Consider the following 7,274-nt stretch of genomic DNA (forward strand, 5'->3'; position numbering starts at 1 on the left):
AATTAATATTGAAGGTCATATCCTTCCTATCTCGACCAATAGGAGATGTGTTTGGCCTGTGTTCATAATAATAATAATAGTAATAATAATAATAATAATAATAATAATAATAATAACAATAATAATAATAATAATAATAATAATAATAATAATAATTTATTCACTTAATATAGCACCTTTTAACATTAAAATGATCCAAAAGCGCTTTAAATGAATTTAAAACTTTTATATAAAATATAATAACTATAAAGAATTATAAGAAATATCAATAAAAACTAATACTAAAATAAACTATTGACCACCCCCAATTCCATTTTACCAAACAAGCTTTTCCATGTCAGAACTCATCTTTCCCGCCATTTTGAACCTTGTTGAGAAAAAACAACAGCCGCTGACCACGAAAATCTACTTTCTCACTTGAGCTTTAATTGAGTTCGACTTCAGTTAGGTTCGACGTCTGAATCAACTGCCAAACTTAATTATTTGGGTCGACCTGAATAGGTATTAGGTTCGGCTCATGTAAAGTTCGACGTTTGAACCGAGCCTGAAACACCCCTCCGGCTGAATTTACGGACAACTTTAACTCGGCCTCCTGTAGAGTGGTAGTCATCACAGGACTTTAGGAAAAGAATTAAACTATTTTACCAAAAGCCTTGATTCTAAAAGTCCTATTAAATTACACCCTGACTAAAGGATCAATTGGGTGCAACATCGTGTTTGTCACACAAAACGTCCAGTGGCTCAACGGACAACTTTTAGTATGTTCGACCAACAACGGGCAAAGTGAGCACACAAAACGCTGTTTTGCGCACGTGTATTACCACTAAAATTATGACTGCGTTGTTGCGACGTCAGGAATTTTTTTTGATTGGTTCCTATTTCTCGCTCGGGCAAACCCGTGTCGTCAATAGGCCAATTTACAGTTGTGTGTTTAGTGACCTGGCCTTGCATTGTAAGCGAGGCTGGGGTGACCTTGTTTTGATACAAACCTCACTGTTTTTCATACGTAAATGCAAACTAGTTAGCATAAGAACAGCATGATCTACATATGAAAAGCAGTGAGGTTTGTATCAAAACAAGGTCACCCCCAGCCTCGCTTCCAATCCAAGGCCAAGTCACTAAGCACACAACTGTAAAATGGCCTACTGTCGTCAGAGATGAAGAACCCAAAAATATGTTTTCTTTCTGTCCAGTCAAAACAACTCGTTTACAGTGTGAATGCTTGTTCCAGACGATAGGTCAACAACTGGCAATTCGTCTTTTAATATGTCTAATATCTCTTGATACTGCCTCTTTGTGTTCTTGTTTTGATAGTACGCCGCATTTGTTTTCCACAGACTTTCCCCACTTCGCAGACGGATTACCTTAAAACCGCCTCTAAAAGTAAAGAAGTGGGTAAACTATGCCAAGGAATACGCACCGCCATGATGCAATAGGCCCCAGGGGAGTGGATATTTGATATTTGATGATGCTTCACACAATCTGATGAAAGGTCTGGGAACAAGGTTTTTTTCCAAATTCTTTGACAAATTTTCTTCGCCAACCCACCTTTTTTGAAAAAAATTACTCAGATAGGAAAAAAATGTTTTGACAGACTGAAAACTAGCACGTCAATTTTTTCAGCAAATTTATTTGCAGTGGGACATTTTGGCAACTTTTCTCGTCTACGCTAGCAAAAAACTGTTTGTCACACTGAGAAATTTTGGCAAAGAAAGTTTACTAGTGTACATGGGGCTTAAAGCGAGTTCTTCCATCCCGATATTTGAACGATAATATTGATCGTTTAGCCTGGGCTTTATACTTTCACATAATTCCTTTTCTTCACTTGTCTTTTCCTGCATGAAGTACGAAAAAAGGAAACACCTGTAGGCAGGCTATATACATTTACAATGTTCATTCTAATTCTGAATTTTATTGAGTTTAAATAAACTCGAAAACCTTGTAGTTCTTTTAGCTTCTAGGCCCCAATTAACAATTACGCTCTCTTTGCTATTTTTTTCTAATCAACCTGATGTATATAAAACTTCTCCTGTAATTAACCATATTGTGAGTCAATAAAGATTACTGCTACTAATGATCATTGCTGATTGTCCAGAACAAGAGCCTGGGTCTGTAAATCCGGGACATCATCAGTCGAGAAACATTGCTCTTGTAACGTTAATGCAAGTTCCTGTACAATGAATAGAAAAGTTAGCCTGCCAGTCAGAATTATTAGACTAGTATAATATCATGGGTGACAAATTACTTCTTAATTTTGGCGCGAAATTTCAGCGTTAATTTACAATTTCACATGTGAAATTACAAAATTGAAAAACTCAAGTCAAAAACGCCCGCTTGTGAGTGTTATTTGTCACCAATAAGGTAATAAAATGGTATACTCGTGAAATTAGGAAATAATTTCACTGGCGTTTTTTGTCAAAAAGTGTAATAATTTCCCTCGCCTCAAAACTAGTGCGTGAAATTAGTCCCAATTTTACTCGTCACCATTTGACGAGCCATACTAATTTTGTAGAAAAACACAACAATTTTTAATTTTCAAGGTGACATGTTTCGGAAGTTACAATGCACAGCCATCGTCAGTTACGAAATAATTTATAGAATTGTATTTGAAACTTATATCTTATTTAATTTCCTGCTATCGGGACCTTTTGGGCAATTATAAGTATCCGGCCGTAAATATGATTGCCACGTTTGCCCGCCGGCTATACTGTAACCTTGATCTGATTTTAGCATAACTCAGTGGCCACTTATTTGGCAAAATCGTAATATGGTTGGGTGGAGTGGGTAATCCACGTTGTATTAATACATCAGTCAATTCCAACAGTGCCCCCTCCTCCCCCTCCCCCCCCCCCCCCAATAAAAAAAATGTTGTTCAAATGCCTCGGAGTAGTAGCTCAAAAATGTTTTATTTTCTTCGTTTCTCGTCTTATTTTCAAAAATATCTAAGCTAATCCAGGTCAAATTTAGTCCTAGCTAGGTCTTGTCTCCGGTGATGATGTAAAAATAGGTCACTCTGCACTAGCGTCCCATTTATGTTTTATCTAGACGTATTCAAAAAGAAACTTACTGAATTGGCCGACGAATTAGTCATTTAAAGAAGCGACAATTCTGTAAGGTGAAAACAATGCGGTGATCAAATGCCTCGGGGTAATTGGGCGTACGGCTAATGCCCGACTACCGGGATAGACAGTGTGGGAAAATAACCCACTATTTTCCCGGAGAGGGGGGGAGGGGGGGGGGGGCGGCTGAAATTGACTGATGCATAACATCCCAAACAGAAGCTGGGGTAAGCTCTGGCAATAGTGGACCATTAGAGCTAGTGAAGGCCTTACCTTTCCTCACGTACGTTAAGGACGGTGGCTACTTTTGTCACTGCGCATACGTTCTGCGCACCTCGAGATACTTGGGTTTCCTATGGGTGGTGCCTACTAATACAGGGATATTTTTGCGCGGTTTAAAACGATGCGGAAAAAGCAGACCTTAGCAAGCGCTCTTGCTATCCATAAAGAAAAGTGGAGGTAACCATGCATTTGTCAGAGATAACAAAGCTTCAATTTGGAAAAAAGACGTCATACATTGCTTTGGATTTTACTGCTTTACCTTTGTGGATTCCAGTAACCCATACTAAGATATCCTTTTTCCTGAATAGTCATAAACTGTGCAAAAATACTTCTGTATTAGTAGGCATCGTCCTTAAGTGTTCAGTCTACTAGTCTACTCATCAGATCTCCTTGTTGTCATTGGCATCCGGGTTATCAATGATAGTGAACTCGTGAACGCTGGAATTTCTGTTAGATTCATGGAAAGTTGTAGAGTAATGACGCTCACCGTGGCTCTGAGAGAAAATAAAATAAAGAAATGAGCGGCTTGAGACATAAATTATTGCATAGATAACAAGCAAATGAAAGTAAAGGTAGGAGAATCTTTAAAACAGATCTATAAAAGCCGGAAGTTTCTTCAAAAGTGCTGCCGGGATGCATCGCTAATGGAATTAGTCAAAACTACTATACTCGAACAGGACCCACCAAACCACAAAATACATGGTGGTCTCTGCCTGCATCCCCTTCCTCAACCTCAAAGGATGGTGTCTTTATTGCATAGTCACCCCTCTATCCAGAAGTAAAAAATGGCAATGGGATTGAAACCTGATTATGACTTTTCTTGTTTCTAGCAATGTTGACTCTTGCTTACTGGTGTCAACGTAAATCTTAAAGCCCATAAAATGTTATCGGTAATGTTCATGAGACAGTCGGTGTCTTCGATAAACCTCCAAATGAGGTAAATGGTACTTCCAGCGAGGGCATAGAGCTTGCATTGTAAGTAGTAACCAGCTTATACAAAAACAAACAAATAAACAAGTGACTTCTGCCTTTGGAATTAATAGGTTGTCTTTCGTTGGAACTTAGTAATCGTCGAAGTCAAGAGAGGATGAAGGTGAGAGAGGTAATCTCCCATATAGGCCCTATCCCCATCGTAATCCCTCTGAAGTTATTTTTAGAAGGTATCGATTTTCTCGCGGATAATGTTACCTCGCGCGTTACGTGTCTTTCACCGTTTTTAATTTACACCGGCTAATCACAATCATACACTTCCATAAAAGAAATTGTTTCTCGCGTTACTTCCAACGAATCTCTAAGAAATACACGTGATTTGAAAGCTAATAAAATGAAGATTTGAATGTCCGAGGAGATTTTAAACTCACTGTGACAAAAATATCAAAATGTTCGTGCCGCGGTTGTGATCTTTATACTCGTCTGTTCAATCGCGGCTTCAATTCAAATATAATGTAACACTCTTGCATAAAAAAGCTAAGATTTGTTTCTCGCCTTTCTTTTAATGAATCTCTTGGCTACATGCGTGATTAGAAAGCTAATGGAATATACATTTCAATGACCAAAGGGATGTGAACTCAGTGGGATAAAAATTTCAAAATTCGTGCCAAGGTTGTGATGTTTATACTCGTCTGTTCAATCGCGGTTTTGACAGCTAAATGTAACACTCTTGCATGAAAAAAGGTTTATTTCTCGCGTTTCTTCCAACGAATCTCTTAACTACATACGCGATTTAAAAGTAAATAGAACGTAAATTTCAATGACTGAAGGAATTTTGGACTCACTGCGATAAAAATATCAAAATTCTTGCCGGAGGTTGTGATGTTTATACTCGTCTGTTCAATCGCGGCTTTCAATGTTTTGACATCTATTAAAATGTAACACTCTTGCATGAAAAAAGATTTGTTTCTCGCGTTTCTTCCAGCCAATCGCTTAACTACAGCGTAATTAAAAAGTTAATGGAATGTAGATTTCAATGACCGAAGGGATTTTGAACTCACTGAGATAAAAATATCAAAATTTCTGCCGGAGGTTGTGATGTTGATACTCGTCTGTTCAATTGCGGGTGTCAATGTTTCGACAGCTAAATGTAATACTCTTGCATGAAAAAAGATTTGTTCTCGCGTTTCTTCAAACGAATCTCTTAACTACATACGTGATTAGAATGTAAATAAAACGTAGATTTCAATGACAGTAGGGATTTTGTACTCACTGCGGTAAAATATCGAAATTCGTGCCTAGGTTGAGATGTTTGTATTTGTCTGTTCAATCACGGCTTTCAATTTTCGCCAGCTAATATTCTTATGTAATATTCTTGCATAATTTCCGCACAGCTGGGCTCTAAAACAAATCATTCCGGAGCGATTCTTTTCCAATTTGCGTTGTCCAAATACAACCACTATAAAACTCGCATTCGTCCACAAAACATATCCAGGCACCGCTTTCTGTATGCATGTTCCGCCATTTTGTTTTTAGATCAATTCGCGAAAGACGCGTAGCATTGCGTGGGAATCGACTCAGCTGTCAACGTGGGTAAAATTCAGGAGATATGATTGGCTATCACCTAACCCTCTTGGGACACTGGACCTCGCGGAAGATCTAAAAATAACTTTAGAGGGATTACGATGGGAATAGGGCCTATATGGGGGATTACCTCTCTTACCTTCATCCTCTCTTGGTTTTAGTGTAAAAATTTTAAACCGGATCACATATAATTGCATGCGCGAAACTTTTGGCCCAGCACTCCATTCTTTTTTAAAGTGAGCTATTGGAACGTACCCATAAATTTCTTTAGTCTGACATAAAATTCAACAAATTTCATCGATGTGTGTGTTTCTCAAAGAATAAACGTGTTAGAAAATTAATTGATTTGTGTATCTGTGGCGGGAAAAATAAATTATAAACTAATTTTCTCTCTAACCCGCTATTCCCTATCAATAGGGTCAAAAGTATGCAGAAGCATGTTTGGCTTAAGAACTGGCAACACGTTTACAGAAACGAAAAGCAAAAATATTTAACTTCGACAAGAGAGGATGAAGGTAAGAGAAGTAATCCCCCATATAGGCCCTATTCCCATCGTAATCCCTCTGGAGTTATTTTTAGATCCCCCGCGAGATCCAGTGTCCCAAGAGGGTTAGGTGATAGCCAATCATATATCCTGAATTTTACCCGCGTTGACAGCTGAGCCGATGCCCACGCAATGCTACGCGTCTTTCGCGAATTGATCTAAAAACAAAATGGCGGAACATGCATACAGAAAGCGGTGCCTGCATATGTTTTGTGGACGAATGCGAGTTTAAAGTGGTTGTATTTGGACAACGCAGATTGGAAAAGAATCGCTCCGGAATGATTTGTTTTAGAGCCCAGCTGTGCGGAAATTATGCAAGAATATTACAATACAATTATAGCTGGCGAAAATTGAAAGCCGTGATTGAACAGACAAATACAAACATCTCAACCTAGGCACGAATTTCGATATTTTTATCGCAGTGCGTACAAAATCCCTACAGTCATTGAAATCTACGTTTTATTTACTTTCTAATCACGTATGTAGTTAAAAGATTCGTTTGAAGAAACGCGAGAACAAATCTTTTTTCATGCAAGAGTATTACATTTAGCTGTCGAAACATTGAAAGCCGCGATTGAACAGACGAGTATAAACATCACAACCTCTGGCAAGAATTTTGATATTTTTATCTCAGTGAGTTCAAAATCCCTTTGGTCATTAAAATCTACATTCCATTAGCTTTCTTATTACGCATGTAGTTAAGAGATTCGTTGGAAGAAACGCGAGAAAAAAATCTTTTTTTCATGCAAGAGTGCTACATTTTAATAGCTGTCGAAACATTGAAAGCCGCGATTGAAAAGACGAGTATAAACATCACAACCTCCGGCACGAATTTTGATATTTTTATCACAGTTAGTACAAAATTCCTTCAGTCA

At 38.1% G+C, this 7,274-nt stretch overlaps 1 pseudogene across 1 annotated transcript in view; it reads left to right on the forward strand.

The window, feature by feature from the left end:
• LOC146470792 (uncharacterized) overlaps nt 1-7,274 on the forward strand; it is a 105,948-nt pseudogene that overhangs the window by 29,056 nt on the left and 69,618 nt on the right. The gene's annotated exons all lie outside the window — the stretch shown is intronic.

Source organism: Pavona decussata, unplaced genomic scaffold, assembly GCF_977016875.1.
Source record: "Pavona decussata unplaced genomic scaffold, jaPavDecu1.1 SCAFFOLD_110, whole genome shotgun sequence".
NCBI classification, from domain to species: domain Eukaryota; kingdom Metazoa; phylum Cnidaria; class Anthozoa; order Scleractinia; family Agariciidae; genus Pavona; species Pavona decussata.